General features: G+C 52.3%; 11 non-coding genes across 11 annotated transcripts; all 11 read right to left on the bottom strand.

Moving 5' to 3' along the window:
• Positions 1–51: 51 nt before the first annotated feature.
• Positions 52–124, bottom strand: trnar-ccu (transfer RNA arginine (anticodon CCU)). Its single transcript has one exon. It is a non-coding gene; the product is annotated as a tRNA-Arg (tRNA).
• A 1,594-nt stretch (positions 125–1,718) lies between these two features.
• Positions 1,719–1,791, bottom strand: trnar-ccu (transfer RNA arginine (anticodon CCU)). The gene has a single exon. It is a non-coding gene; the product is annotated as a tRNA-Arg (tRNA).
• A 3,254-nt stretch (positions 1,792–5,045) lies between these two features.
• trnar-ccu (transfer RNA arginine (anticodon CCU)) lies at positions 5,046–5,118 on the bottom strand. The gene has a single exon. It is a non-coding gene; the product is annotated as a tRNA-Arg (tRNA).
• A 1,588-nt stretch (positions 5,119–6,706) lies between these two features.
• On the bottom strand, positions 6,707–6,779 carry trnar-ccu (transfer RNA arginine (anticodon CCU)). The gene has a single exon. It is a non-coding gene; the product is annotated as a tRNA-Arg (tRNA).
• A 1,588-nt stretch (positions 6,780–8,367) lies between these two features.
• On the bottom strand, positions 8,368–8,440 carry trnar-ccu (transfer RNA arginine (anticodon CCU)). The gene has a single exon. It is a non-coding gene; the product is annotated as a tRNA-Arg (tRNA).
• A 1,596-nt stretch (positions 8,441–10,036) lies between these two features.
• Positions 10,037–10,109, bottom strand: trnar-ccu (transfer RNA arginine (anticodon CCU)). The gene has a single exon. It is a non-coding gene; the product is annotated as a tRNA-Arg (tRNA).
• A 1,587-nt stretch (positions 10,110–11,696) lies between these two features.
• Positions 11,697–11,769, bottom strand: trnar-ccu (transfer RNA arginine (anticodon CCU)). Its single transcript has one exon. It is a non-coding gene; the product is annotated as a tRNA-Arg (tRNA).
• Positions 11,770–13,358: 1,589 nt separating this feature from the next.
• On the bottom strand, positions 13,359–13,431 carry trnar-ccu (transfer RNA arginine (anticodon CCU)). Its single transcript has one exon. It is a non-coding gene; the product is annotated as a tRNA-Arg (tRNA).
• Positions 13,432–15,025: 1,594 nt separating this feature from the next.
• Positions 15,026–15,098, bottom strand: trnar-ccu (transfer RNA arginine (anticodon CCU)). Its single transcript has one exon. It is a non-coding gene; the product is annotated as a tRNA-Arg (tRNA).
• A 3,258-nt stretch (positions 15,099–18,356) lies between these two features.
• On the bottom strand, positions 18,357–18,429 carry trnar-ccu (transfer RNA arginine (anticodon CCU)). Its single transcript has one exon. It is a non-coding gene; the product is annotated as a tRNA-Arg (tRNA).
• A 1,594-nt stretch (positions 18,430–20,023) lies between these two features.
• On the bottom strand, positions 20,024–20,096 carry trnar-ccu (transfer RNA arginine (anticodon CCU)). The gene has a single exon. It is a non-coding gene; the product is annotated as a tRNA-Arg (tRNA).
• Between the last annotated feature and the right edge of the window lie 4,820 nt (positions 20,097–24,916).

Raw genomic sequence — 24,916 nt, 5'->3', positions numbered from 1 at the left:
GATAAGCAGTTGTTGGCAAAGCAGATTAAGGACAGACAAGGAAGAGTCAGACACCCCAGATGGGATTTGAACCCAGAACCCCTGGCTTAGGAGGCCAGTGCCTTATCCATTAGGCCACTGGAGCTGCACAGTTCCATGCAGCATGGCAGACTTTAAATACTGCGCCCTGACCTCTCATTGTGTGTTTTTGTGGATTTTCTCCTCTCAATGCACTGTGAGGATCCAAGATGGTGGTGATCTCGGACGATGGTGTTGCAGAGCTCGGCACCACAGCACAAGCGCCCAATCCGTTCCATCGCGATATCCTAGGAGTCTGAAAATGTTGTGGAGTCCCAGGACATTGTGAAAAATCAACTTTCCTGCGTTTCCTTCGTCCAGAGATGTTGAAGACGGATGGGGCAGTGTCCGAGGCCAGGCCCCCGGCCCAGCCTGCAGGATCCTTGGGCTCGATTGCCTACCAGGCCCTGGCCAAATCTCGCGCGATCTTGGTTAAGCAGATAGAGGAGAAGCTGGCCCCGATCTCTATCGTGCTGCAGAAGCATGAACAGCAGCTGGGAGACCTGGAAAAGAGGACGGATGAGGTTGGACACAGAGGCACAGCGGTGGAAGCTGATACCGCTTCCTCTAAGGATAGGATCCAAGCATCGGAGGCTGAGGGCTGACCATACAGAGGTTTATAAAATCATGAGGAACATGAATAGGGTAAACAGCCAAGGTCTTTTCCCTGGGGTGTGGGAGTCCAGAACTAGAGGGCTTAGGTTTAGGGTGAGAGGGAAAAGATATAAAAGAGACCAAAGGGACAACATTTTCAGGCAGAAGGTGGTGTGTGTGTGTGGAATGAGCTGCCAGAGGAAGTGGTCGAGGCTGGTACAATTACATCATTTCAAAGGCATCTGGATGGGTATACGTATAGGAAGAGTTTGGAGGGAGATGGGCCGGGTGCTGGCAGGTGGGACTAGATTGGGTCGGGATATCTGTTCGACCGAGGGTGTGTTTGTGTGCTGTACATCTCTATGACTCGATGACTGGAAGTGTCAGTCTGAGTCAATCCGTTGTCTAGCTACGGGCAAGGTGACTCCATTGGATGATGTGAACCCAGCTGATGACCCCTTTGGCCAAAGCTAGAGAACATTCTGGAAGATCAGGGAAAAGAAGGATATGAACACACACCTGGATGCCAGTCCCTTAGCGAAGCCTTGACTGCGATCTGCAGCAGAGCTCTGACCATGTGCTCCAAACTTGTTGATAAAAGCCCGAGAGTGAGGGGGGCAAGCCATTCACCCCAGCAAGTCCACACTCAGCCTCTGATGAGCATCCCATCCAGGCCCAACCACTATCCTCTCAGCCTGCATTCCCCAAAGCCAATCCAGCGAACCTGCACATCTTTGGGCTGTGGGAGGAAAGCAAAGCACCCGCAGTAGCCCATGGAGAGAAGGTGCAAACTCGACACAAACAGAAAGCCAAGGGAGGAATCAAAGTCAGGTCCCCGATGCTGCGAGGCAGCAGTGCTACCCACTGAGCCACCATGCCAGCCCCAGGAGATTCTCAGCAGGTTTTCAGCCATTGTGTCTGTGCTGTCTGTTTCAGGGAATTCAGCTTTAATCCTGCAGATCCCCAAAAGAGCTGCGTAAGGCGACAGGAACACCTCACCCTATCAACTGAATGCAGATAAGCAGTTGTTGGCAAAGCAGATTAAGGACAGACAAGGAAGAGTCAGACACCCCAGATGGGATTTGAACCCAGAACCCCTGGCTTAGGAGGCCAGTGCCTTATCCATTAGGCCACTGGAGCTGCACAGTTCCATGCAGCATGGCAGACTTTAAATACTGCGCCCTGACCTCTCATTGTGTGTTTTTGTGGATTTTCTCCTCTCAATGCACTGTGAGGATCCAAGATGGTGGTGATCTCGGACGATGGTGTTGCAGAGCTCGGCACCACAGCACAAGCGCCCAATCCGTTCCATCGCGATATCCTAGGAGTCTGAAAATGTTGTGGAGTCCCAGGACATTGTGAAAAATCAACTTTCCTGCGTTTCCTTCGTCCAGAGATGTTGAAGACGGATGGGGCAGTGTCCGAGGCCAGGCCCCGGCCCAGCCTGCAGGATCCTTGGGCTCGATTGCCTACCAGGCCCTGGCCAAATCTCGCGCGATCTTGGTTAAGCAGATAGAGGAGAAGCTGGCCCCGATCTCTATCGTGCTGCAGAAGCATGAACAGCAGCTGGGAGACCTGGAAAAGAGGACGGATGAGGTTGGACACAGAGGCACAGCGGTGGAAGCTGATACCGCTTCCTCTAAGGATAGGATCCAAGCATCGGAGGCTGAGGGCTGACCATACAGAGGTTTATAAAATCATGAGGAACATGAATAGGGTAAACAGCCAAGGTCTTTTCCCTGGGGTGTGGGAGTCCAGAACTAGAGGGCTTAGGTTTAGGGTGAGAGGGAAAAGATATAAAAGAGACCAAAGGGACAACATTTTCAGGCAGAAGGTGGTGTGTGTGTGTGGAATGAGCTGCCAGAGGAAGTGGTCGAGGCTGGTACAATTACATCATTTCAAAGGCATCTGGATGGGTATACGTATAGGAAGAGTTTGGAGGGAGATGGGCCGGGTGCTGGCAGGTGGGACTAGATTGGGTCGGGATATCTGTTCGACCGAGGGTGTGTTTGTGTGCTGTACATCTCTATGACTCGATGACTGGAAGTGTCAGTCTGAGTCAATCCGTTGTCTAGCTACGGGCAAGGTGACTCCATTGGATGATGTGAACCCAGCTGATGACCCCTTTGGCCAAAGCTAGAGAACATTCTGGAAGATCAGGGAAAAGAAGGATATGAACACACACCTGGATGCCAGTCCCTTAGCGAAGCCTTGACTGCGATCTGCAGCAGAGCTCTGACCATGTGCTCCAAACTTGTTGATAAAAGCCCGAGAGTGAGGGGGGCAAGCCATTCACCCCAGCAAGTCCACACTCAGCCTCTGATGAGCATCCCATCCAGGCCCAACCACTATCCTCTCAGCCTGCATTCCCCAAAGCCAATCCAGCGAACCTGCACATCTTTGGGCTGTGGGAGGAAAGCAAAGCACCCGCAGTAGCCCATGGAGAGAAGGTGCAAACTCGACACAAACAGAAAGCCAAGGGAGGAATCAAAGTCAGGTCCCCGATGCTGCGAGGCAGCAGTGCTACCCACTGAGCCACCATGCCAGCCCCAGGAGATTCTCAGCAGGTTTTCAGCCATTGTGTCTGTGCTGTCTGTTTCAGGGAATTCAGCTTTAATCCTGCAGATCCCCAAAAGAGCTGCGTAAGGCGACAGGGAACACCTCACCCTATCAACTGAATGCAGATAAGCAGTTGTTGGCAAAGCAGATTAAGGACAGACAAGGAAGAGTCAGACACCCAGATGGGATTTGAACCCAGAACCCCTGGCTTAGGAGGCCAGTGCCTTATCCATTAGGCCACTGGAGCTGCACAGTTGCATGCAGCATGGCAGACTTTAAATACTGCGCCCTGACCTCTCATTGTGTGTTTTTGTGGATTTTCTCCTCTCAATGCACTGTGAGGATCCAAGATGGTGGTGATCTCGGACGATGGTGTTGCAGAGCTCGGCACCACAGCACAAGCGCCCAATCCGTTCCATCGCGATATCCTAGGAGTCTGAAAATGTTGTGGAGTCCCAGGACATTGTGAAAAATCAACTTTCCTGCGTTTCCTTCGTCCAGAGATGTTGAAGACGGATGGGGCAGTGTCCGAGGCCAGGCCCCCGGCCCAGCCTGCAGGATCCTTGGGCTCGATTGCCTACCAGGCCCTGGCCAAATCTCGCGCGATCTTGGTTAAGCAGATAGAGGAGAAGCTGGCCCCGATCTCTATCGTGCTGCAGAAGCATGAACAGCAGCTGGGAGACCTGGAAAAGAGGACGGATGAGGTTGGACACAGAGGCACAGCGGTGGAAGCTGATACCGCTTCCTCTAAGGATAGGATCCAAGCATCGGAGGCTGAGGGCTGACCATACAGAGGTTTATAAAATCATGAGGAACATGAATAGGGTAAACAGCCAAGGTCTTTTCCCTGGGGTGTGGGAGTCCAGAACTAGAGGGCTTAGGTTTAGGGTGAGAGGGAAAAGATATAAAAGAGACCAAAGGGACAACATTTTCAGGCAGAAGGTGGTGTGTGTGTGTGGAATGAGCTGCCAGAGGAAGTGGTCGAGGCTGGTACAATTACATCATTTCAAAGGCATCTGGATGGGTATACGTATAGGAAGAGTTTGGAGGGAGATGGGCCGGGTGCTGGCAGGTGGGACTAGATTGGGTCGGGATATCTGTTCGACCGAGGGTGTGTTTGTGTGCTGTACATCTCTATGACTCGATGACTGGAAGTGTCAGTCTGAGTCAATCCGTTGTCTAGCTACGGGCAAGGTGACTCCATTGGATGATGTGAACCCAGCTGATGACCCCTTTGGCCAAAGCTAGAGAACATTCTGGAAGATCAGGGAAAAGAAGGATATGAACACACACCTGGATGCCAGTCCCTTAGCGAAGCCTTGACTGCGATCTGCAGCAGAGCTCTGACCATGTGCTCCAAACTTGTTGATAAAAGCCCGAGAGTGAGGGGGGCAAGCCATTCACCCCAGCAAGTCCACACTCAGCCTCTGATGAGCATCCCATCCAGGCCCAACCACTATCCTCTCAGCCTGCATTCCCCAAAGCCAATCCAGCGAACCTGCACATCTTTGGGCTGTGGGAGGAAAGCAAAGCACCCGCAGTAGCCCATGGAGAGAAGGTGCAAACTCGACACAAACAGAAAGCCAAGGGAGGAATCAAAGTCAGGTCCCCGATGCTGCGAGGCAGCAGTGCTACCCACTGAGCCACCATGCCAGCCCCAGGAGATTCTCAGCAGGTTTTCAGCCATTGTGTCTGTGCTGTCTGTTTCAGGGAATTCAGCTTTAATCCTGCAGATCCCCAAAAGAGCTGCGTAAGGCGACACCTCACCCTATCAACTGAATGCAGATAAGCAGTTGTTGGCAAAGCAGATTAAGGACAGACAAGGAAGAGTCAGACACCCCAGATGGGATTTGAACCCAGAACCCCTGGCTTAGGAGGCCAGTGCCTTATCCATTAGGCCACTGGAGCTGCACAGTTCCATGCAGCATGGCAGACTTTAAATACTGCGCCCTGACCTCTCATTGTGTGTTTTTGTGGATTTTCTCCTCTCAATGCACTGTGAGGATCCAAGATGGTGGTGATCTCGGACGATGGTGTTGCAGAGCTCGGCACCACAGCACAAGCGCCCAATCCGTTCCATCGCGATATCCTAGGAGTCTGAAAATGTTGTGGAGTCCCAGGACATTGTGAAAAATCAACTTTCCTGCGTTTCCTTCGTCCAGAGATGTTGAAGACGGATGGGGCAGTGTCCGAGGCCAGGCCCCCGGCCCAGCCTGCAGGATCCTTGGGCTCGATTGCCTACCAGGCCCTGGCCAAATCTCGCGCGATCTTGGTTAAGCAGATAGAGGAGAAGCTGGCCCCGATCTCTATCGTGCTGCAGAAGCATGAACAGCAGCTGGGAGACCTGGAAAAGAGGACGGATGAGGTTGGACACAGAGGCACAGCGGTGGAAGCTGATACCGCTTCCTCTAAGGATAGGATCCAAGCATCGGAGGCTGAGGGCTGACCATACAGAGGTTTATAAAATCATGAGGAACATGAATAGGGTAAACAGCCAAGGTCTTTTCCCTGGGGTGTGGGAGTCCAGAACTAGAGGGCTTAGGTTTAGGGTGAGAGGGAAAAGATATAAAAGAGACCAAAGGGACAACATTTTCAGGCAGAAGGTGGTGTGTGTGTGTGGAATGAGCTGCCAGAGGAAGTGGTCGAGGCTGGTACAATTACATCATTTCAAAGGCATCTGGATGGGTATACGTATAGGAAGAGTTTGGAGGGAGATGGGCCGGGTGCTGGCAGGTGGGACTAGATTGGGTCGGGATATCTGTTCGACCGAGGGTGTGTTTGTGTGCTGTACATCTCTATGACTCGATGACTGGAAGTGTCAGTCTGAGTCAATCCGTTGTCTAGCTACGGGCAAGGTGACTCCATTGGATGATGTGAACCCAGCTGATGACCCCTTTGGCCAAAGCTAGAGAACATTCTGGAAGATCAGGGAAAAGAAGGATATGAACACACACCTGGATGCCAGTCCCTTAGCGAAGCCTTGACTGCGATCTGCAGCAGAGCTCTGACCATGTGCTCCAAACTTGTTGATAAAAGCCCGAGAGTGAGGGGGGCAAGCCATTCACCCCAGCAAGTCCACACTCAGCCTCTGATGAGCATCCCATCCAGGCCCAACCACTATCCTCTCAGCCTGCATTCCCCAAAGCCAATCCAGCGAACCTGCACATCTTTGGGCTGTGGGAGGAAAGCAAAGCACCCGCAGTAGCCCATGGAGAGAAGGTGCAAACTCGACACAAACAGAAAGCCAAGGGAGGAATCAAAGTCAGGTCCCCGATGCTGCGAGGCAGCAGTGCTACCCACTGAGCCACCATGCCAGCCCCAGGAGATTCTCAGCAGGTTTTCAGCCATTGTGTCTGTGCTGTCTGTTTCAGGGAATTCAGCTTTAATCCTGCAGATCCCCAAAAGAGCTGCGTAAGGCGACACCTCACCCTATCAACTGAATGCAGATAAGCAGTTGTTGGCAAAGCAGATTAAGGACAGACAAGGAAGAGTCAGACACCCCAGATGGGATTTGAACCCAGAACCCCTGGCTTAGGAGGCCAGTGCCTTATCCATTAGGCCACTGGAGCTGCACAGTTCCATGCAGCATGGCAGACTTTAAATACTGCGCCCTGACCTCTCATTGTGTGTTTTTGTGGATTTTCTCCTCTCAATGCACTGTGAGGATCCAAGATGGTGGTGATCTCGGACGATGGTGTTGCAGAGCTCGGCACCACAGCACAAGCGCCCAATCCGTTCCATCGCGATATCCTAGGAGTCTGAAAATGTTGTGGAGTCCCAGGACATTGTGAAAAATCAACTTTCCTGCGTTTCCTTCGTCCAGAGATGTTGAAGACGGATGGGGCAGTGTCCGAGGCCAGGCCCCCGGCCCAGCCTGCAGGATCCTTGGGCTCGATTGCCTACCAGGCCCTGGCCAAATCTCGCGCGATCTTGGTTAAGCAGATAGAGGAGAAGCTGGCCCCGATCTCTATCGTGCTGCAGAAGCATGAACAGCAGCTGGGAGACCTGGAAAAGAGGACGGATGAGGTTGGACACAGAGGCACAGCGGTGGAAGCTGATACCGCTTCCTCTAAGGATAGGATCCAAGCATCGGAGGCTGAGGGCTGACCATACAGAGGTTTATAAAATCATGAGGAACATGAATAGGGTAAACAGCCAAGGTCTTTTCCCTGGGGTGTGGGAGTCCAGAACTAGAGGGCTTAGGTTTAGGGTGAGAGGGAAAAGATATAAAAGAGACCAAAGGGACAACATTTTCAGGCAGAAGGTGGTGTGTGTGTGTGGAATGAGCTGCCAGAGGAAGTGGTCGAGGCTGGTACAATTACATCATTTCAAAGGCATCTGGATGGGTATACGTATAGGAAGAGTTTGGAGGGAGATGGGCCGGGTGCTGGCAGGTGGGACTAGATTGGGTCGGGATATCTGTTCGACCGAGGGTGTGTTTGTGTGCTGTACATCTCTATGACTCGATGACTGGAAGTGTCAGTCTGAGTCAATCCGTTGTCTAGCTACGGGCAAGGTGACTCCATTGGATGATGTGAACCCAGCTGATGACCCCTTTGGCCAAAGCTAGAGAACATTCTGGAAGATCAGGGAAAAGAAGGATATGAACACACACCTGGATGCCAGTCCCTTAGCGAAGCCTTGACTGCGATCTGCAGCAGAGCTCTGACCATGTGCTCCAAACTTGTTGATAAAAGCCCGAGAGTGAGGGGGGCAAGCCATTCACCCCAGCAAGTCCACACTCAGCCTCTGATGAGCATCCCATCCAGGCCCAACCACTATCCTCTCAGCCTGCATTCCCCAAAGCCAATCCAGCGAACCTGCACATCTTTGGGCTGTGGGAGGAAAGCAAAGCACCCGCAGTAGCCCATGGAGAGAAGGTGCAAACTCGACACAAACAGAAAGCCAAGGGAGGAATCAAAGTCAGGTCCCCGATGCTGCGAGGCAGCAGTGCTACCCACTGAGCCACCATGCCAGCCCCAGGAGATTCTCAGCAGGTTTTCAGCCATTGTGTCTGTGCTGTCTGTTTCAGGGAATTCAGCTTTAATCCTGCAGATCCCCAAAAGAGCTGCGTAAGGCGACACCTCACCCTATCAACTGAATGCAGATAAGCAGTTGTTGGCAAAGCAGATTAAGGACAGACAAGGAAGAGTCAGACACCCCAGATGGGATTTGAACCCAGAACCCCTGGCTTAGGAGGCCAGTGCCTTATCCATTAGGCCACTGGAGCTGCACAGTTACATGCAGCATGGCAGACTTTAAATACTGCGCCCTGACCTCTCATTGTGTGTTTTTGTGGATTTTCTCCTCTCAATGCACTGTGAGGATCCAAGATGGTGGTGATCTCGGACGATGGTGTTGCAGAGCTCGGCACCACAGCACAAGCGCCCAATCCGTTCCATCGCGATATCCTAGGAGTCTGAAAATGTTGTGGAGTCCCAGGACATTGTGAAAAATCAACTTTCCTGCGTTTCCTTCGTCCAGAGATGTTGAAGACGGATGGGGCAGTGTCCGAGGCCAGGCCCCCGCCCAGCCTGCAGGATCCTTGGGCTCGATTGCCTACCAGGCCCTGGCCAAATCTCGCGCGATCTTGGTTAAGCAGATAGAGGAGAAGCTGGCCCCGATCTCTATCGTGCTGCAGAAGCATGAACAGCAGCTGGGAGACCTGGAAAAGAGGACGGATGAGGTTGGACACAGAGGCACAGCGGTGGAAGCTGATACCGCTTCCTCTAAGGATAGGATCCAAGCATCGGAGGCTGAGGGCTGACCATACAGAGGTTTATAAAATCATGAGGAACATGAATAGGGTAAACAGCCAAGGTCTTTTCCCTGGGGTGTGGGAGTCCAGAACTAGAGGGCTTAGGTTTAGGGTGAGAGGGAAAAGATATAAAAGAGACCAAAGGGACAACATTTTCAGGCAGAAGGTGGTGTGTGTGTGTGTGGAATGAGCTGCCAGAGGAAGTGGTCGAGGCTGGTACAATTACATCATTTCAAAGGCATCTGGATGGGTATACGTATAGGAAGAGTTTGGAGGGAGATGGGCCGGGTGCTGGCAGGTGGGACTAGATTGGGTCGGGATATCTGTTCGACCGAGGGTGTGTTTGTGTGCTGTACATCTCTATGACTCGATGACTGGAAGTGTCAGTCTGAGTCAATCCGTTGTCTAGCTACGGGCAAGGTGACTCCATTGGATGATGTGAACCCAGCTGATGACCCCTTTGGCCAAAGCTAGAGAACATTCTGGAAGATCAGGGAAAAGAAGGATATGAACACACACCTGGATGCCAGTCCCTTAGCGAAGCCTTGACTGCGATCTGCAGCAGAGCTCTGACCATGTGCTCCAAACTTGTTGATAAAAGCCCGAGAGTGAGGGGGGCAAGCCATTCACCCCAGCAAGTCCACACTCAGCCTCTGATGAGCATCCCATCCAGGCCCAACCACTATCCTCTCAGCCTGCATTCCCCAAAGCCAATCCAGCGAACCTGCACATCTTTGGGCTGTGGGAGGAAAGCAAAGCACCCGCAGTAGCCCATGGAGAGAAGGTGCAAACTCGACACAAACAGAAAGCCAAGGGAGGAATCAAAGTCAGGTCCCCGATGCTGCGAGGCAGCAGTGCTACCCACTGAGCCACCATGCCAGCCCCAGGAGATTCTCAGCAGGTTTTCAGCCATTGTGTCTGTGCTGTCTGTTTCAGGGAATTCAGCTTTAATCCTGCAGATCCCCAAAAGAGCTGCGTAAGGCGACAGGGAACACCTCACCCTATCAACTGAATGCAGATAAGCAGTTGTTGGCAAAGCAGATTAAGGACAGACAAGGAAGAGTCAGACACCCCAGATGGGATTTGAACCCAGAACCCCTGGCTTAGGAGGCCAGTGCCTTATCCATTAGGCCACTGGAGCTGCACAGTTCCATGCAGCATGGCAGACTTTAAATACTGCGCCCTGACCTCTCATTGTGTGTTTTTGTGGATTTTCTCCTCTCAATGCACTGTGAGGATCCAAGATGGTGGTGATCTCGGACGATGGTGTTGCAGAGCTCGGCACCACAGCACAAGCGCCCAATCCGTTCCATCGCGATATCCTAGGAGTCTGAAAATGTTGTGGAGTCCCAGGACATTGTGAAAAATCAACTTTCCTGCGTTTCCTTCGTCCAGAGATGTTGAAGACGGATGGGGCAGTGTCCGAGGCCAGGCCCCCGGCCCAGCCTGCAGGATCCTTGGGCTCGATTGCCTACCAGGCCCTGGCCAAATCTCGCGCGATCTTGGTTAAGCAGATAGAGGAGAAGCTGGCCCCGATCTCTATCGTGCTGCAGAAGCATGAACAGCAGCTGGGAGACCTGGAAAAGAGGACGGATGAGGTTGGACACAGAGGCACAGCGGTGGAAGCTGATACCGCTTCCTCTAAGGATAGGATCCAAGCATCGGAGGCTGAGGGCTGACCATACAGAGGTTTATAAAATCATGAGGAACATGAATAGGGTAAACAGCCAAGGTCTTTTCCCTGGGGTGTGGGAGTCCAGAACTAGAGGGCTTAGGTTTAGGGTGAGAGGGAAAAGATATAAAAGAGACCAAAGGGACAACATTTTCAGGCAGAAGGTGGTGTGTGTGTGTGGAATGAGCTGCCAGAGGAAGTGGTCGAGGCTGGTACAATTACATCATTTCAAAGGCATCTGGATGGGTATACGTATAGGAAGAGTTTGGAGGGAGATGGGCCGGGTGCTGGCAGGTGGGACTAGATTGGGTCGGGATATCTGTTCGACCGAGGGTGTGTTTGTGTGCTGTACATCTATATGACTCGATGACTGGAAGTGTCAGTCTGAGTCAATCCGTTGTCTAGCTACGGGCAAGGTGACTCCATTGGATGATGTGAACCCAGCTGATGACCCTTTGGCCAAAGCTAGAGAACATTCTGGAAGATCAGGGAAAATGAAGGATATGAACACACACCTGGATGCCAGTCCCTTAGCGAAGCCTTGACTGCGATCTGCAGCAGAGCTCTGACCATGTGCTCCAAACTTGTTGATAAAAGCCCGAGAGTGAGGGGGCAAGCCATTCACCCCAGCAAGTCCACACTCAGCCTCTGATGAGCATCCCATCCAGGCCCAACCACTATCCTCTCAGCCTGCATTCCCCAAAGCCAATCCAGCGAACCTGCACATCTTTGGGCTGTGGGAGGAAAGCAAAGCACCCGCAGTAGCCCATGGAGAGAAGGTGCAAACTCGACACAAACAGAAAGCCAAGGGAGGAATCAAAGTCAGGTCCCCGATGCTGCGAGGCAGCAGTGCTACCCACTGAGCCACCATGCCAGCCCCAGGAGATTCTCAGCAGGTTTTCAGCCATTGTGTCTGTGCTGTCTGTTTCAGGGAATTCAGCTTTAATCCTGCAGATCCCCAAAAGAGCTGCGTAAGGCGACACCTCACCCTATCAACTGAATGCAGATAAGCAGTTGTTGGCAAAGCAGATTAAGGACAGACAAGGAAGAGTCAGACACCCCAGATGGGATTTGAACCCAGAACCCCTGGCTTAGGAGGCCAGTGCCTTATCCATTAGGCCACTGGAGCTGCACAGTTCCATGCAGCATGGCAGACTTTAAATACTGCGCCCTGACCTCTCATTGTGTGTTTTTGTGGATTTTCTCCTCTCAATGCACTGTGAGGATCCAAGATGGTGGTGATCTCGGACGATGGTGTTGCAGAGCTCGGCACCACAGCACAAGCGCCCAATCCGTTCCATCGCGATATCCTAGGAGTCTGAAAATGTTGTGGAGTCCCAGGACATTGTGAAAAATCAACTTTCCTGCGTTTCCTTCGTCCAGAGATGTTGAAGACGGATGGGGCAGTGTCCGAGGCCAGGCCCCCGGCCCAGCCTGCAGGATCCTTGGGCTCGATTGCCTACCAGGCCCTGGCCAAATCTCGCGCGATCTTGGTTAAGCAGATAGAGGAGAAGCTGGCCCCGATCTCTATCGTGCTGCAGAAGCATGAACAGCAGCTGGGAGACCTGGAAAAGAGGACGGATGAGGTTGGACACAGAGGCACAGCGGTGGAAGCTGATACCGCTTCCTCTAAGGATAGGATCCAAGCATCGGAGGCTGAGGGCTGACCATACAGAGGTTTATAAAATCATGAGGAACATGAATAGGGTAAACAGCCAAGGTCTTTTCCCTGGGGTGTGGGAGTCCAGAACTAGAGGGCTTAGGTTTAGGGTGAGAGGGAAAAGATATAAAAGAGACCAAAGGGACAACATTTTCAGGCAGAAGGTGGTGTGTGTGTGTGGAATGAGCTGCCAGAGGAAGTGGTCGAGGCTGGTACAATTACATCATTTCAAAGGCATCTGGATGGGTATACGTATAGGAAGAGTTTGGAGGGAGATGGGCCGGGTGCTGGCAGGTGGGACTAGATTGGGTCGGGATATCTGTTCGACCGAGGGTGTGTTTGTGTGCTGTACATCTCTATGACTCGATGACTGGAAGTGTCAGTCTGAGTCAATCCGTTGTCTAGCTACGGGCAAGGTGACTCCATTGGATGATGTGAACCCAGCTGATGACCCCTTTGGCCAAAGCTAGAGAACATTCTGGAAGATCAGGGAAAAGAAGGATATGAACACACACCTGGATGCCAGTCCCTTAGCGAAGCCTTGACTGCGATCTGCAGCAGAGCTCTGACCATGTGCTCCAAACTTGTTCATAAAAGCCCGAGAGTGAGGGGGGGCAAGCCATTCACCCCAGCAAGTCCACACTCAGCCTCTGATGAGCATCCCATCCAGGCCCAACCACTATCCTCTCAGCCTGCATTCCCCAAAGCCAATCCAGCGAACCTGCACATCTTTGGGCTGTGGGAGGAAAGCAAAGCACCCGCAGTAGCCCATGGAGAGAAGGTGCAAACTCGACACAAACAGAAAGCCAAGGGAGGAATCAAAGTCAGGTCCCCGATGCTGCGAGGCAGCAGTGCTACCCACTGAGCCACCATGCCAGCCCCAGGAGATTCTCAGCAGGTTTTCAGCCATTGTGTCTGTGCTGTCTGTTTCAGGGAATTCAGCTTTAATCCTGCAGATCCCCAAAAGAGCTGCGTAAGGCGACACCTCACCCTATCAACTGAATGCAGATAAGCAGTTTTTGGCAAAGCAGATTAAGGACAGACAAGGAAGAGTCAGACACCCCAGATGGGATTTGAACCCAGAACCCCTGGCTTAGGAGGCCAGTGCCTTATCCATTAGGCCACTGGAGCTGCACAGTTCCATGCAGCATGGCAGACTTTAAATACTGCGCCCTGACCTCTCATTGTGTGTTTTTGTGGATTTTCTCCTCTCAATGCACTGTGAGGATCCAAGATGGTGGTGATCTCGGACGATGGTGTTGCAGAGCTCGGCACCACAGCACAAGCGCCCAATCCGTTCCATCGCGATATCCTAGGAGTCTGAAAATGTTGTGGAGTCCCAGGACATTGTGAAAAATCAACTTTCCTGCGTTTCCTTCGTCCAGAGATGTTGAAGACGGATGGGGCAGTGTCCGAGGCCAGGCCCCCGGCCCAGCCTGCAGGATCCTTGGGCTCGATTGCCTACCAGGCCCTGGCCAAATCTCGCGCGATCTTGGTTAAGCAGATAGAGGAGAAGCTGGCCCCGATCTCTATCGTGCTGCAGAAGCATGAACAGCAGCTGGGAGACCTGGAAAAGAGGACGGATGAGGTTGGACACAGAGGCACAGCGGTGGAAGCTGATACCGCTTCCTCTAAGGATAGGATCCAAGCATCGGAGGCTGAGGGCTGACCATACAGAGGTTTATAAAATCATGAGGAACATGAATAGGGTAAACAGCCAAGGTCTTTTCCCTGGGTGTGGGAGTCCAGAACTAGAGGGCTTAGGTTTAGGGTGAGAGGGAAAAGATATAAAAGAGACCAAAGGGACAACATTTTCAGGCAGAAGGTGGTGTGTGTGTGTGGAATGAGCTGCCAGAGGAAGTGGTCGAGGCTGGTACAATTACATCATTTCAAAGGCATCTGGATGGGTATACGTATAGGAAGAGTTTGGAGGGAGATGGGCCGGGTGCTGGCAGGTGGGACTAGATTGGGTCGGGATATCTGTTCGACCGAGGGTGTGTTTGTGTGCGTGTACATCTCTATGACTCGATGACTGGAAGTGTCAGTCTGAGTCAATCCGTTGTCTAGCTACGGGCAAGGTGACTCCATTGGATGATGTGAACCCAGCTGATGACCCCTTTGGCCAAAGCTAGAGAACATTCTGGAAGATCAGGGAAAAGAAGGATATGAACACACACTGGATGCCAGTCCCTTAGCGAAGCCTTGACTGCGATCTGCAGCAGAGCTCTGACCATGTGCTCCAAACTTGTTGATAAAAGCCCGAGAGTGAGGGGGGCAAGCCATTCACCCCAGCAAGTCCACACTCAGCCTCTGATGAGCATCCCATCCAGGCCCAACCACTATCCTCTCAGCCTGCATTCCCCAAAGCCAATCCAGCGAACCTGCACATCTTTGGGCTGTGGGAGGAAAGCAAAGCACCCGCAGTAGCCCATGGAGAGAAGGTGCAAACTCGACACAAACAGAAAGCCAAGGGAGGAATCAAAGTCAGGTCCCCGATGCTGCGAGGCAGCAGTGCTACCCACTGAGCCACCATGCCAGCCCCAGGAGATTCTCAGCAGGTTTTCAGCCATTGTGTCTGTGCTGTCTGTTTCAGGGAATTCAGCTTTAATCCTGCAGATCCCCAAAAGAGCTGCGTAAGGCGACAGGGAACACCTCACCCTATCAACTGAATGCAGATAAGCAGTTGTTGGCAAAGCAGATTAAGGACAGACAAGGAAGAGTCAGACACCCCAGATGGGATTTGAACCCAGAACCCCTGGCTTAGGAGGCCAGTGCCTTATCCATTAGGCCACTGGAGCTGCACAGTTCCATGCAGCATGGCAGACTTTAAATACTGCGCCCTGACCTCTCATTGTGTGTTTTGTGGATTTTCTCCTCTCAATGCACTGTGAGGATCCAAGATGGTGGTGATCTCGGACGATGGTGTTGCAGAGCTCGGCACCACAGCACAAGCGCCCAATCCGTTCCATCGCGATATCCTAGGAGTCTGAAAATGTTGTGGAGTCCCAGGACATTGTGAAAAATCAACTTTCCTGCGTTTCCTTCGTCCAGAGATGTTGAAGACGGATGGGGCAGTGTCCGAGGCCAGGCCCCCGGCCCAGCCTGCAGGATCCTTGGGCTCGATTGCCTACCAGGCCCTGGCCAAATCTCGCGCGATCTTGGTTAAGCAGATAGAGGAGAAGCTGGCCCCGATCTCTATCGTGCTGCAGAAGCATGAACAGCAGCTGGGAGACCTGGAAAAGAGGACGGATGAGGTTGGACACAGAGGCACAGCGGTGGAAGCTGATACCGCTTCCTCTAAGGATAGGATCCAAGCATCGGAGGCTGAGGGCTGACCATACAGAGGTTTATAAAATCATGAGGAACATGAATAGGGTAAACAGCCAAGGTCTTTTCCCTGGGTGTGGGAGTCCAGAACTAGAGGGCTTAGGTTTAGGGTGAGAGGGAAAAGATATAAAAGAGACCAAAGGGACAACATTTTCAGGCAGAGGTGGTGTGTGTGTGTGGAATGAGCTGCCAGAGGAAGTGGTCGAGGCTGGTACAATTACATCATTTCAAAGGCATCTGGATGGGTATACGTATAGGAAGAGTTTGGAGGGAGATGGGCCGGGTGCTGGCAGGTGGGACTAGATTGGGTCGGGATATCTGTTCGACCGAGGGTGTGTTTGTGTGCTGTACATCTATATGACTCGATGACTGGAAGTGTCAGTCTGAGTCAATCCGTTGTCTAGCTACGGGCAAGGTGACTCCATTGGATGATGTGAACCCAGCTGATGACCCCTTTGGCCAAAGCTAGAGAACATTCTGGAAGATCAGGGAAAAGAAGGATATGAACACACACCTGGATGCCAGTCCCTTAGCGAAGCCTTGACTGCGATCTGCAGCAGAGCTCTGACCATGTGCTCCAAACTTGTTGATAAAAGCCCGAGAGTGAGGGGGGCAAGCCATTCACCCCAGCAAGTCCACACTCAGCCTCTGATGAGCATCCCATCCAGGCCCAACCACTATCCTCTCAGCCTGCATTCCCCAAAGCCAATCCAGCGAACCTGCACATCTTTGGGCTGTGGGAGGAAAGCAAAGCACCCGCAGTAGCCCATGGAGAGAAGGTGCAAACTCGACACAAACAGAAAGCCAAGGGAGGAATCAAAGTCAGGTCCCCGATGCTGCGAGGCAGCAGTGCTACCCACTGAGCCGCCATGCCAGCCCCAGGAGATTCTCAGCAGGTTTTCAGCCATTGTGTCTGTGCTGTCTGTTTCAGGGAATTCAGCTTAATCCTGCAGATCCCCAAAAGAGCTGCGTAAGGCGACAGGGAACACCTCACCCTATCAACTGAATGCAGATAAGCAGTTGTTGGCAAAGCAAATTAAGGACAGACAAGGAAGAGTCAGACACCCCAGATGGGATTTGAACCCAGAACCCCTGGCTTAAGAGGACAGTGCCTTATCCATTAGGCCACTGGAGCTGCACAGTTCCATGCAGCATGGCAGACTTTAAATACTGCGCCCTGACCTCTCATTGTGTGTTTTTGTGGATTTTCTCCTCTCAATGCACTGTGAGGATCCAAGATGGTGGTGATCTCGGACGATGGTGTTGCAGAGCTCGGCACCACAGCACAAGCGCCCAATCCGTTCCATCGCGATATCCTAGGAGTCTGAAAATGTTGTGGAGTCCCAGGACATTGTGAAAAATCAACTTTCCTGCGTTTCCTTCGTCCAGAGATGTTGAAGACGGATGGGGCAGTGTCCGAGGCCAGGCCCCCGGCCCAGCCTGCAGGATCCTTGGGCTCGATTGCCTACCAGGCCCTGGCCAAATCTCGCGCGATCTTGGTTAAGCAGATAGAGGAGAAGCTGGCCCCGATCTCTATCGTGCTGCAGAAGCATGAACAGCAGCTGGGAGACCTGGAAAAGAGGACGGATGAGGTTGGACACAGAGGCACAGCGGTGGAAGCTGATACCGCTTCCTCTAAGGATAGGATCCAAGCATCGGAGGCTGAGGGCTGACCATACAGAGGTTTATAAAATCATGAGGAACATGAATAGGGTAAACAGCCAAGGTCTTTTCCCTGGGTGTGGGAGTCCAGAACTAGAGGGCTTAGGTTTAGGGTGAGAGGGAAAAGATATAAAAGAGACCAAAGGGACAACATTTTCAGGCAGAAGGTGGTGTGTGTGTGTGGAATGAGCTGCCAGAGGAAGTGGTCGAGGCTGGTACAATTACATCATTTCAAAGGCATCTGGATGGGTATACGTATAGGAAGAGTTTGGAGGGAGATGGGCCGGGTGCTGGCAGGTGGGACTAGATTGGGTCGGGATATCTGTTCGACCGAGGGTGTGTTTGTGTGCTGTACATCTATATGACTCGATGACTGGAAGTGTCAGTCTGAGTCAATCCGTTGTCTAGCTACGGGCAAGGTGACTCCATTGGATGATGTGAACCCAGCTGATGACCCCTTTGGCCAAAGCTAGAGAACATTCTGGAAGATCAGGGAAAAGAAGGATATGAACACACACCTGGATGCCAGTCCCTTAGCGAAGCCTTGACTGCGATCTGCAGCAGAGCTCTGACCATGTGCTCCAAACTTGTTGATAAAAGCCCGAGAGTGAGGGGGGCAAGCCATTCACCCCAGCAAGTCCACACTCAGCCTCTGATGAGCATCCCATCCAGGCCCAACCACTATCCTCTCAGCCTGCATTCCCCAAAGCCAATCCAGCGAACCTGCACATCTTTGGGCTGTGGGAGGAAAGCAAAGCACCCGCAGTAGCCCATGGAGAGAAGGTGCAAACTCGACACAAACAGAAAGCCAAGGGAGGAATCAAAGTCAGGTCCCCGATGCTGCGAGGCAGCAGTGCTACCCACTGAGCCACCATGCCAGCCCCAGGAGATTCTCAGCAGGTTTTCAGCCATTGTGTCTGTGCTGTCTGTTTCAGGGAATTCAGCTTTAATCCTGCAGATCCCCAAAAGAGCTGCGTAAGGCGACAGGGAACACCCAACCCCATCAACTGAATGCAGATAAGCAGTTGTTGGCAAAGCAGATTAAGGACAGACAAGGAAGAGTCAGACACCCCAGATGGGATTTGAACCCAGAACCCCTGGCTTAGGAGGCCAGTGCCTTATCCATTAGGCCACTGGAGCTGCACAGTTGCATGCAGCATGGCAGACTTTAAATACTGCGCCCTGACCTCTCATTGTGTGTTTTTGTGGATTTTCTCCTCTCAATGCACTGTGAGGATCCAAGATGGTGGTGATCTCGGACGATGGTGTTGCAGAGCTCGGCACCACAGCACAAGCGCCCAATCCGTTCCATCGCGATATCCTAGGAGTCTGAAAATGTTGTGGAGTCCCAGGACATTGTGAAAAATCAACTTTCCTGCGTTTCCTTCGTCCAGAGATGTTGAAGACGGATGGGGCAGTGTCCGAGGCCAGGCCCCCGGCCCAGCCTGCAGGATCCTTGGGCTCGATTGCCTACCAGGCGCTGGCCAAATCTCGCGCGATCTTGGTTAAGCAGATAGAGGAGAAGCTGGCCCCGATCTCTATCGTGCTGCAGAAGCATGAACAGCAGCTGGGAGACCTGGAAAAGAGGACGGATGAGGTTGGACACAGAGGCACAGCGGTGGAAGCTGATACCGCTTCCTCTAAGGATAGGATCCAAGCATCGGAGGCTGAGGGCTGACCATACAGAGGTTTATAAAATCATGAGGAACATGAATAGGGTAAACAGCCAAGGTCTTTTCCCTGGGGTGTGGGAGTCCAGAACTAGAGGGCTTAGGTTTAGGGTGAGAGGGAAAAGATATAAAAGAGACCAAAGGGACAACATTTTCAGGCAGAAGGTGGTGTGTGTGTGTGGAATGAGCTGCCAGAGGAAGTGGTCGAGGCTGGTACAATTACATCATTTCAAAGGCATCTGGATGGGTATACGTATAGGAAGAGTTTGGAGGGAGATGGGCCGGGTGCTGGCAGGTGGGACTAGATTGGGTCGGGATATCTGTTCGACCGAGGGTGTGTTTGTGTGCTGTACATCTCTATGACTCGATGACTGGAAGTGTCAGTCTGAGTCAATCCGTTGTCTAGCTACGGGCAAGGTGACTCCATTGGATGATGTGAACCCAGCTGATGACCCCTTTGGCCAAAGCTAGAGAACATTCTGGAAGATCAGGGAAAAGAAGGATATGAACACACACCTGGATGCCAGTCCCTTAGCGAAGCCTTGACTGCGATCTGCAGCAGAGCTCTGACCATGTGCTCCAAACTTGTTCATAAAAAGCCCGAGAGTGAGGGGGGGCAAGCCATTCACCCCAGCAAGTCCACACTCAGCCTCTGATGAGCATCCATCCAGGCCCAACCACTATCCTCTCAGCCTGCATTCCCCAAAGCCAATCCAGCGAACCTGCACATCTTTGGGCTGTGGGAGGAAAGCAAAGCACCCGCAGTAGCCCATGGAGAGAAGGTGCAAACTCGACACAAACAGAAAGCCAAGGGAGGAATCAAAGTCAGGTCCCCGATGCTGCGAGGCAGCAGTGCTACCCACTGAGCCACCATGCCAGCCCAGGAGATTCTCAGCAGGTTTTCAGCCATTGTGTCTGTGCTGTCTGTTTCAGGGAATTCAGCTTTAATCCTGCAGATCCCAAAAGAGCTGCGTAAGGCGACAGGGAACACCTCACCCTATCAACTGAATGCAGATAAGCAGTTGTTGGCAAAGCAGATTAAGGACAGACAAGGAAGAGTCAGACACCCCAGATGGGATTTGAACCCAGAACCCCTGGCTTAGGAGGCCAGTGCCTTATCCATTAGGCCACTGGAGCTGCACAGTTCCATGCAGCATGGCAGACTTTAAATACTGCGCCCTGACCTCTCATTGTGTGTTTTTGTGGATTTTCTCCTCTCAATGCACTGTGAGGATCCAAGATGGTGGTGATCTCGGACGATGGTGTTGCAGAGCTCGGCACCACAGCACAAGCGCCCAATCCGTTCCATCGCGATATCCTAGGAGTCTGAAAATGTTGTGGAGTCCCAGGACATTGTGAAAAATCAACTTTCCTGCGTTTCCTTCGTCCAGAGATGTTGAAGACGGATGGGGGCAGTGTCCGAGGCCAGGCCCCCGGCCCAGCCTGCAGGATCCTTGGGCTCGATTGCCTACCAGGCCCTGGCCAAATCTCGCGCGATCTTGGTTAAGCAGATAGAGGAGAAGCTGGCCCCGATCTCTATCGTGCTGCAGAAGCATGAACAGCAGCTGGGAGACCTGGAAAAGAGGACGGATGAGGTTGGACACAGAGGCACAGCGGTGGAAGCTGATACCGCTTCCTCTAAGGATAGGATCCAAGCATCGGAGGCTGAGGGCTGACCATACAGAGGTTTATAAAATCATGAGGAACATGAATAGGGTAAACAGCCAAGGTCTTTTCCCTGGGTGTGGGAGTCCAGAACTAGAGGGCTTAGGTTTAGGGTGAGAGGGAAAAGATATAAAAGAGACCAAAGGGACAACATTTTCAGGCAGAAGGTGGTGTGTGTGTGTGGAATGAGCTGCCAGAGGAAGTGGTCGAGGCTGGTACAATTACATCATTTCAAAGGCATCTGGATGGGTATACGTATAGGAAGAGTTTGGAGGGAGATGGGCCGGGTGCTGGCAGGTGGGACTAGATTGGGTCGGGATATCTGTTCGACCGAGGGTGTGTTTGTGTGCTGTACATCTATATGACTCGATGACTGGAAGTGTCAGTCTGAGTCAATCCGTTGTCTAGCTACGGGCAAGGTGACTCCATTGGATGATGTGAACCCAGCTGATGACCCCTTTGGCCAAAGCTAGAGAACATTCTGGAAGATCAGGGGAAAAGAAGGATATGAACACACACCTGGATGCCAGTCCCTTAGCGAAGCCTTGACTGCGATCTGCAGCAGAGCTCTGACCATGTGCTCCAAACTTGTTGATAAAAGCCCGAGAGTGAGGGGGGGCAAGCCATTCACCCCAGCAAGTCCACACTCAGCCTCTGATGAGCATCCCATCCAGGCCCAACCACTATCCTCTCAGCCTGCATTCCCCAAAGCCAATCCAGCGAACCTGCCCATCTTTGGGCTGTGGGAGGAAAGCAAAGCACCCGCAGTAGCCCATGGAGAGAAGGTGCAAACTCGACACAAACAGAAAGCCAAGGGAGGAATCAAAGTCAGGTCCCCGATGCTGCGAGGCAGCAGTGCTACCCACTGAGCCACCATGCCAGCCCAGGAGATTCTCAGCAGGTTTTCAGCCATTGTGTCTGTGCTGTCTGTTTCAGGGAATTCAGCTTTAATCCTGCAGATCCCCAAAAGAGCTGCGTAAGGCGACAGGGAACACCTCACCCTATCAACTGAATGCAGATAAGCAGTTGTTGGCAAAGCAGATTAAGGACAGACAAGGAAGAGTCAGACACGCCAGATGGGATTTGAACCCAGAACCCCTGGCTTAGGAGGCCAGTGCCTTATCCATTAGGCCACTGGAGCTGCACAGTTCCATGCAGCATGGCAGACTTTAAATACTGCGCCCTGACCTCTCATTGTGTGTTTTTGTGGATTTTCTCCTCTCAATGCACTGTGAGGATCCAAGATGGTGGTGATCTCGGACGATGGTGTTGCAGAGCTCGGCACCACAGCACAAGCGCCCAATCCGTTCCATCGCGATATCCTAGGAGTCTGAAAATGTTGTGGAGTCCCAGGACATTGTGAAAAATCAACTTTCCTGCGTTTCCTTCGTCCAGAGATGTTGAAGACGGATGGGGCAGTGTCCGAGGCCAGGCCCCCGGCCCAGCCTGCAGGATCCTTGGGCTCGATTGCCTACCAGGCCCTGGCCAAATCTCGCGCGATCTTGGTTAAGCAGATAGAGGAGAAGCTGGCCCCGATCTCTATCGTGCTGCAGAAGCATGAACAGCAGCTGGGAGACCTGGAAAAGAGGACGGATGAGGTTGGACACAGAGGCACAGCGGTGGAAGCTGATACCGCTTCCTCTAAGGATAGGATCCAAGCATCGGAGGCTGAGGGCTGACCATACAGAGGTTTATAAAATCATGAGGAACATGAATAGGGTAAACAGCCAAGGTCTTTTCCCTGGGGTGTGGGAGTCCAGAACTAGAGGGCTTAGGTTTAGGGTGAGAGGGAAAAGATATAAAAGAGACCAAAGGGACAACATTTTCAGGCAGAAAGTGGTGTGTGTGTGTGGAATGAGCTGCCAGAGGAAGTGGTCGAGGCTGGTACAATTACATCATTTCAAAGGCATCTGGATGGGTATACGTATAGGAAGAGTTTGGAGGGAGATGGGCCGGGTGCTGGCAGGTGGGACTAGATTGGGTCGGGATATCTGTTCGACCGAGGGTGTGTTTGTGTGCTGTACATCTCTATGACTCGATGACTGGAAGTGTCAGTCTGAGTCAATCCGTTGTCTAGCTACGGGCAAGGTGACTCCATTGGATGATGTGAACCCAGCTGATGACCCCTTTGGCCAAAGCTAGAGAACATTCTGGAAGATCAGGGAAAAGAAGGATATGAACACACACCTGGATGCCAGTCCCTTAGCGAAGCCTTGACTGCGATCTGCAGCAGAGCTCTGACCATGTGCTCCAAACTTGTTGATAAAAGCCCGAGAGTGAGGGGGGCAAGCCATTCACCCCAGCAAGTCCACACTCAGCCTCTGATGAGCATCCCATCCAGGCCCAACCACTATCCTCTCAGCCTGCATTCCCAAAGCCAATCCAGCGAACCTGCCCATCTTTGGGCTGTGGGAGGAAAGCAAAGCACCCGCAGTAGCCCATGGAGAGAAGGTGCAAACTCGACACAAACAGAAAGCCAAGGGAGGAATCAAAGTCAGGTCCCCGATGCTGCGAGGCAGCAGTGCTACCCACTGAGCCACCATGCCAGCCCCAGGAGATTCTCAGCAGGTTTTCAGCCATTGTGTCTGTGCTGTCTGTTTCAGGGAATTCAGCTTTAATCCTGCAGATCCCCAAAAGAGCTGCGTAAGGCGACACCTCACCCTATCAACTGAATGCAGATAAGCAGTTGTTGGCAAAGCAGATTAAGGACAGACAAGGAAGAGTCAGACACCCCAGATGGGATTTGAACCCAGAACCCCTGGTTTAGGAGGCCAGTGCCTTATCCATTAGGCCACTGGAGCTGCACAGTTCCATGCAGCATGGCAGACTTTAAATACTGCGCCCTGACCTCTCATTGTGTGTTTTTGTGGATTTTCTCCTCTCAATGCACTGTGAGGATCCAAGATGGTGGTGATCTCGGACGATGGTGTTGCAGAGCTCGGCACCACAGCACAAGCGCCCAATCCGTTCCATCGCGATATCCTAGGAGTCTGAAAATGTTGTGGAGTCCCAGGACATTGTGAAAAATCAACTTTCCTGCGTTTCCTTCGTCCAGAGATGTTGAAGACGGATGGGGGCAGTGTCCGAGGCCAGGCCCCCGGCCCAGCCTGCAGGATCCTTGGGCTCGATTGCCTACCAGGCCCTGGCCAAATCTCGCGCGATCTTGGTTAAGCAGATAGAGGAGAAGCTGGCCCCGATCTCTATCGTGCTGCAGAAGCATGAACAGCAGCTGGGAGACCTGGAAAAGAGGACGGATGAGGTTGGACACAGAGGCACAGCGGTGGAAGCTGATACCGCTTCCTCTAAGGATAGGATCCAAGCATCGGAGGCTGAGGGCTGACCATACAGAGGTTTATAAAATCATGAGGAACATGAATAGGGTAAACAGCCAAGGTCTTTTCCCTGGGGTGTGGGAGTCCAGAACTAGAGGGCTTAGGTTTAGGGTGAGAGGGAAAAGATATAAAAGAGACCAAAGGGACAACATTTTCAGGCAGAAGGTGGTGTGTGTGTGTGGAATGAGCTGCCAGAGGAAGTGGTCGAGGCTGGTACAATTACATCATTTCAAAGGCATCTGGATGGGTATACGTATAGGAAGAGTTTGGAGGGAGATGGGCCGGGTGCTGGCAGGTGGGACTAGATTGGGTCGGGATATCTGTTCGACCGAGGGTGTGTTTGTGTGCTGTACATCTATATGACTCGATGACTGGAAGTGTCAGTCTGAGTCAATCCGTTGTCTAGCTACGGGCAAGGTGACTCCATTGGATGATGTGAACCCAGCTGATGACCCCTTTGGCCAAAGCTAGAGAACATTCTGGAAGATCAGGGAAAAGAAGGATATGAACACACACCTGGATGCCAGTCCCTTAGCGAAGCCTTGACTGCGATCTGCAGCAGAGCTCTGACCATGTGCTCCAAACTTGTTGATAAAAGCCCGAGAGTGAGGGGGGGCAAGCCATTCACCCCAGCAAGTCCACACTCAGCCTCTGATGAGCATCCCATCCAGGCCCAACCACTATCCTCTCAGCCTGCATTCCCCAAAGCCAATCCAGCGAACCTGCACATCTTTGGGCTGTGGGAGGAAAGCAAAGCACCCGCAGTAGCCCATGGAGAGAAGGTGCAAACTCGACACAAACAGAAAGCCAAGGGAGGAATCAAAGTCAGGTCCCCGATGCTGCGAGGCAGCAGTGCTACCCACTGAGCCACCATGCCAGCCCCAGGAGATTCTCAGCAGGTTTTCAGCCATTGTGTCTGTGCTGTCTGTTTCAGGGAGTTCAGCTTTAATCCTGCAGATC

Source organism: Hemiscyllium ocellatum, unplaced genomic scaffold (genome assembly GCF_020745735.1).
Source record: "Hemiscyllium ocellatum isolate sHemOce1 unplaced genomic scaffold, sHemOce1.pat.X.cur. scaffold_2040_pat_ctg1, whole genome shotgun sequence".
NCBI lineage: Eukaryota > Metazoa > Chordata > Chondrichthyes > Orectolobiformes > Hemiscylliidae > Hemiscyllium > Hemiscyllium ocellatum.
Note: the sequence above shows the minus strand (reverse complement) of the source record. Positions and strands in the feature narration are given on the sequence as shown.